The 6442-nt window shown below is 38.5% G+C and overlaps 1 pseudogene; it reads left to right on the top strand.

Annotated features, from left to right (window-relative positions):
• The first annotated feature begins 6323 nt into the window (after window positions 1–6323).
• LOC123456182 lies at window positions 6324–6442 on the top strand (annotated as a pseudogene).

The raw sequence follows: 6442 nt of genomic DNA, 5'->3' as shown, positions 1-6442 counted from the left end.
GTGTGTGAATGTGAGATTAAGCATTAACATGAATTTCAGATATTAATGACCAGTGCTAGACTGTGGGAAATGTAGGTTCTGGCTGTGTTGGTTTGTATCTGCAGCAGGCTGTGGGACATACATTCAAACAGTATGCACAGTCACACTGACAAGACTCCATGTGAGACTCTGCATATGGGGATATGCTGTGTGTGGGATGCGCAAACACAAGTCTGTGACCCATGCTAGGCGACAACCAGCAACAAGATGGTAGCAGAGAGACCCCATGCCACTTCCAGACACACAGGCTCAAAAAACATGGGTCCTAAAGTCTGCCAGACAAGGGCTAAAAACCAGACACCTAGGGACTGGGTAGTTGCTCAATGTTTAGAGATACTTGTAAATAATTGTTTCTATTTCACTGTAATGTAAATTACATTAATTGTGATAAACTATTTAAGTTAATGGCAAGGTGGATTCTGAGAAATGGGTTGCCCCCAACTCAGACCCCAAGCACATTTAAAACCATGTGTCATCTAAACCTTGACAAACAGAATATAATTTTGATTCTCTCTCAATTTCTTTCTTGTCTAAGATCACTAAAGCCTTGTTAGAATACAGTTCTCAGACTTAAAATAAACATAACAAATAAGCAACAACCAGATCCTACTAGGCTTTACAAGTTAGAATTTTATGATTTAACAATATGAACAGGTAATCTTAGTTTGTTATATCATAAATATAGTCCAGATTTGTCATTACTAATAAAGCTATTTCTAGATGTATTATATTATCCCCAAGGCAGTTATCAAGTTTTACCTTCATTTACAAGTGCATGCTTTCAAAAATGTGTTTCACAGGAGTATAAAAAGAAAATCTCAAATCAACAGGTTATAAAATTTGACTGATACTGTTTTGCTCATGGTGACACTTATGAAAGCTGCCTTCAAATGTTTAATTAAGTTGGTAATGCATCCATGTTAAAGTTTTAACTACTAGAAAAACCAAGTCTTAATAAGATTAAGATTTATTTATTGGTTATTGATTTTTCTTTTATAAAACTAATTGTACTAAATAGTCATGTTCAAAACTCAGGTTTTATAAAATATATAATCTAACTTCATTTATTGTAACTTTTGTTTTTAGGGAGATGAGAAAGTCTCCCATATTTTGATAACTGTGTAAACTGCATGCTTTCTCAATTTTTGAGAAGCCTTATTCACAATTCTTGGGCCAAAATGACGTGTAATGCTAGAATATGTTATTTATGAACAATGTAATTTGAACATAAAACTATCAGAGATCTGGTCAAAACTTCATTTAATAGTCATGGGTAACAAGAATAATGAGACATAAAATTGGTGTATGTTAATCAAAGCAACCCTGAACAAGGTACCAGATTTTTCGTAATAGATTTCCCTATCAGGATTAAGTATGAGTCTAGTCCAGTTCAGACAGAAAGATTGAAGCCAATAAAATGTAAATAGGTACATAGATCTATTTAAAGGTGATTCTAAGTTACTAAAGACAGACTTCTGTGTTTTTCAAATTTAAAACCAGCAGTGTTTGATTATATCTGCTACAATATTAGCCAGGAGTTTTTAAGTTAAAAAAGCCAAAATCCAAAATTCAACTCTGATCTTAGATTGCCTTATAGATTCAATTAAAAGATCAAATTTTAGATGTGTCTAATGCTTATTACAATAAATTAATTTCTGACAGATTGCTTGATTTGAGTTTGTTGATAGAACAATATAAAATGGTTATAAAAATCACACTGATAAAAGTTTGCTGTTAATGACAAAAGCCATTGTTATTTGTCTCATTCAAGATCAGATCTTCCAATGTAGAAACAAAACTGGTGGCTCTCACCAGGGCACTAAAAGTAAATAAAGGTCAGACTTAATATTTATAATTTTATTAATAAAATCATCTCCAGGAATATTAACATGTTTTGTCTGTACTTACAAACATTAAATAATACATATGTTTTCTATCTTTCAGCTATGACTTACCATGTCATCAGACAACATATATAAAATGTTACAAGAGAATGGTAAGAGTTTTAATACAATGTTTTAACTAGATCTGGGTACAGACACACTCTATATTCCCATTTTTCTCCTGGGTGCTTTACAACCAGATGTAGCAGCCAGAACCAATGAAAACTTTGGGGTTAAAAGAGTACCCCATAGGACTTAGCAGTTAAGCGCTTGCCTATGAAGCCTAAGGACCCTGGTTCAAGGCTCCATTCCTCAGGACCCACGTTAGCCAGATGCACAAGGGGGAGTGTCAATCAAGCTCCCTCTCCCAAACTGGAAGTAGATTGAGTTTTCAGAGTTGCTGAAAATAACACAGTTATTTTCAGAGTCCCTGAAAATAAATACAGACTCCTATCTGGGATCTTAAAATCAACATCTTTTATTATGGTAATTCCTAAGCCCTTTCTCATTTGGGTGGGAGGAAAGAGTCTCTCTCTTGGAGATAACAACTGAGAGATCAAAAGACCACCTCATTAAGATTGGAATATCAGTGTTCCAACATGATTTAATCCCTATGTTAAACAGAAAACCCATATAGCATGGACCTCTTACCCTTTGGAGTACTAATCTCCTTTTGCCCCATTTTCCCTAGAAGACCTTAAAGCAACTCATCTCCTTTGCCTAAGTGACTTGGAGCCTCTGACTTTCCCACTTCTTTCCATGTCCTGCCAGCATCCTGAGTGACATTAAGTAAACACCATGGGCCCAGGAAAAATTGTCTCCATGGTTTTCTAAATTACTAATTTCACGTTTCTAGCATTGTACTGGTCTAATAGACATACATCTATATATAAGACCTTGTTTATATTCTCTGATGTATTTTTTTTCCAATAACATAAGTCAATATTTTATCTGCCTGCTTACACATTTTGTTTCAACAGCTCCAACTCCAAATCATTTCAAAAATGCCCTTGGAACTCTGAAACCACTTCCCAGTATGATAGGCCTCTGAGTGCTCACCCCCTGCCTCTCCTTCAGGAACAAAGCTACTATTTCTTTCATTCCAGACTCCAAATTCATCACACTCTGTCCCCTTCTCAGCAGTAGTGAAATCCTGAGAATCCCTCTTCCCAGATTTTATTACATATAAAAGAGTCTGGAATTAAGGAGTTAGCAAATCTCTTTATGGAGGAATTCAGTAAAAATTCTACCTGGCCACCAAAGAGATCACAAAATGCCCCCACCCATCTCAAAAGACAGCAGTCTGTTGATTTATGACCCCAGGGGAGTGTGACACTTGGCTAGCTACCTTAAAAGAAAGATTTATTTATCCTCCTCACCAACCCCCCTCCTCTGCCACCACAACCCCAATCCTCGACATAAAAAGCTCCCTGAAAAAAAGCCACGCAGGCACTTCATGTTTCAGTCTTGGGACTGACAAAATGTGATGTGTCTCTCTGCTACCTGGGAATAAAATCCTACTCTGTGCCAAAAATATCTACCTGCTACTTCCTTTCAAATCTGCCCATAAAATTTTTTTCTTACAAACCTTATCTAACCACATATTCCTGTTAGGATTGAGGCAGTTCTGGAGTAACAGGGCCCCTGAAAGTAAAACCAAGAAAATCCTTGAGCCTATAAGGGTGGGATCTGGTTCTTCCATATCTTTTCCCCATCAAGTTAGTAGTTCATGTATCTCCCTTCCAATAAGGGTACTGATCACATGCTTTCCTGTTTAAAGGACTGCACATGTGGTTTAAATTCACACCTCTAAACACCAGTGAAGCAGTTGGACATGATTGTTTCATTACCCAGTTGTTTTGCAAGCAAGAAGCAGAATAGAATCAAGGACACTAAACAAAACTGTTGCCAGGGTGACAGTGCCTTCTTTGCCTATGCTCCTCTGGTGGAGGTTACAGTGGTGGGACTTCCTGTAGACTAGCCAGAGCCTGTCAAGATTAATTTAGTTGTTTTCCCCTAAGCCAGGGCATTACTCTTATCTGGGCAATTTGGCCATCTCCCACCCAGATATAAACCCTCTTATTTTCTTCCCCAGTATTCCTGTCCTCACCAGTTTAACCCTAACATCCATTTTAACTCTAATATTCCAACTGTGAAGACAAAAGGTAAAACTGTTCATTTTCAAGGTCTCTTCCCTAAGTGCTTAGCAAGTTCTTTCTCCCATTCTCATCAATATGATAATCTCAACTGATGAAGAAAAAACATTTAATAAAATTCAAAAGGCTACATAATAAAAGACCTATGCAAATAAGGTACATAAATATTACATCTTGGGCTGGTGACATGTTTGGGGTGTTGTCCCCCATAAACTTAGGTGTTCTAAATGCTAGGTTCTCAGCAGCTGGAGATTTGGGAATCAATGGAGGTGGGCTTATGGGTATTATAACCAGTTTCCCCTTGCCAGTGTTTGGTATACTCTCTTGTTGCTGTTGTTCATCTAATATTGCCCAGAAGGTGATGTCTACTGTCTGCTCATGCCATCATTTTCCCCTGCCATCATGGAGCTTCCTCTCAAGTCTGTAAATGTTGGGAGCTATGAACCAAACGTCAGCCATGTTGACAGACACTGCCATATAGCAAGTTAAGTTTCTACTTCCTCACCTAATACTCAACTACCACAAGCAAAGACTGCCCTATAGCAAGTTAAGTTTCTACTTCCTCACCTAATATTTAACTACCAGAAACAATGGGATGTACACCAGGCCAAACATTCCCTCATCCTGCCGGTAGCTAATGAAGAAACAAAGGCTTTGTGGTTTAACCAGTAACTCTGTGATCTTTGCCCTAACTATGTCCCCTTCCCCCTACAACTCCTTGCCCTGACCACATCCCCTTCCCCCTACAACCCTATACAAAACTACATGTAAGAATAAACTCTCGAGGCCATGACAAACACCTAGCATGGTCTCCTTCTTGTGTCTGTTTGTCTTTCACCCAGGTTAGCTTCTCCTTGAGTCCGTGTTCAACTCCCCACTGGCCGGGGCAAGTGGCACCCAAGAACATGGGTCCCAAGGTACGAAGTGTGACCTGGGCATCGCTCAAGTGGATGGCTGTTCCAGCCATTAGACCGCCACCCCACCAAAGGGGTGAGTGAAGGTCTGCATAGAGGTCACTACAGGCAATTCACCTGTAATACAGACCTGCACCACGATTGACGCAGAAAAGCCCGCCTGCGAAACTGATCCGTTTGAGGTAAGTGATGAATTTTAGGCAATTAAACTATTGAGTCATTTTTTTTCAAGGCACAAGAACTACGGGATTTCCTTTTTGCACTTCTTTTCCTCCTTTTACTTTTGTTTGGTGCCATCGTGTGGAATTGCAACATAGTGACAGGGCAACTAAAGCCTCTTGGCCAGGGCTACCCTCTGGCATTGGCTGAAGGCCCCTAGCTCCCTGTGCAAATCCCGACAGCCTGTTCAGGCATTGGCAAAGACCTCCTATTTATCCTCTCTTCCTATCAACAAAACTGGGTACGCAATAGCCAGTAAATGCTCTTAGAGCGGCTGCCAGTTCTTAAAATTGCAGTCAGGCCCATGGGGGATCGCCTCTATGCCGGTTCTCCTACTGGGAACGTTGCCCTCTGGTCTTGCCGTTTCTCCTCTTTCCTTTCTATCATGGGACAGACCCTAAGTAAGCATAAATTGTTGAAAGGCTTAAAACTTCTCTCAAGGCACAAAGAACACAGGTTAAAGAAAAAAAAAAGATTTAACAAAGCGTAAAAAGGAACTAATTGCCATAGTAAACGATATTTTTAAAACACAAAAAATTGAGATTACTTCAAGTTATTTTTTATTTTATCGGGAGGATATGTTCTTTGTATGTGTGTGTGTATGTGTTTGTGTGTGCTCATTGTGCTTGCTAGTCATGTCATGTTTGTGACTGTTTGTGCCTAAAGAGATGAGACAAATGCAGGTGACATTCCTTTCTCTTCTAGAGAACCATTTCAAGCAAATCAAAGACCTAAGCATAAAAATTGAAAAGAAAAAGTTAAATGTCTTTACAGGAGTAAATTTGCCAGATATTTGTTCTAGATCAAGTGCACCTTACATAGAGGATTATTAAAAACAACAAAACTTCCTCTAAAGAGGTAACTTATAATTTGCCAGATATGTTAAAAAAGATTGTAATGTCCTGTTACTTAAAAGGAGGAGGCAACTGATATGACTTCTGAGCCATCCTGCCTCAAGATAACAACACAATTTGCCTTAGCTACTCCTAGTAAAATCATTCCCAAGTGTGTTATTGATATTAATGAAATAAAATTGTATTAAGACTGCTTTCTTTTTAGTAATAGGATTAATCAATTAGGTGTAATTTTTTAATAGCCTTATAAGAAAGATAATTGCTTCTCGGCCTTTTGGCCAAGATCAAATGTAGTATCTGTTCTTATCAGTTTAATATCTGATATGTCCTCTGTTGGGCCCTGAAAGGCCCAGGCGTGAGGCCTGGTGGAACTTCCT

Source organism: Jaculus jaculus, chromosome 19 (genome assembly GCF_020740685.1).
Source record: "Jaculus jaculus isolate mJacJac1 chromosome 19, mJacJac1.mat.Y.cur, whole genome shotgun sequence".
NCBI lineage: Eukaryota > Metazoa > Chordata > Mammalia > Rodentia > Dipodidae > Jaculus > Jaculus jaculus.
The sequence above is the reverse complement of the archived record's forward strand: the minus strand, read 5'-3'. Positions and strand labels throughout refer to the sequence as shown.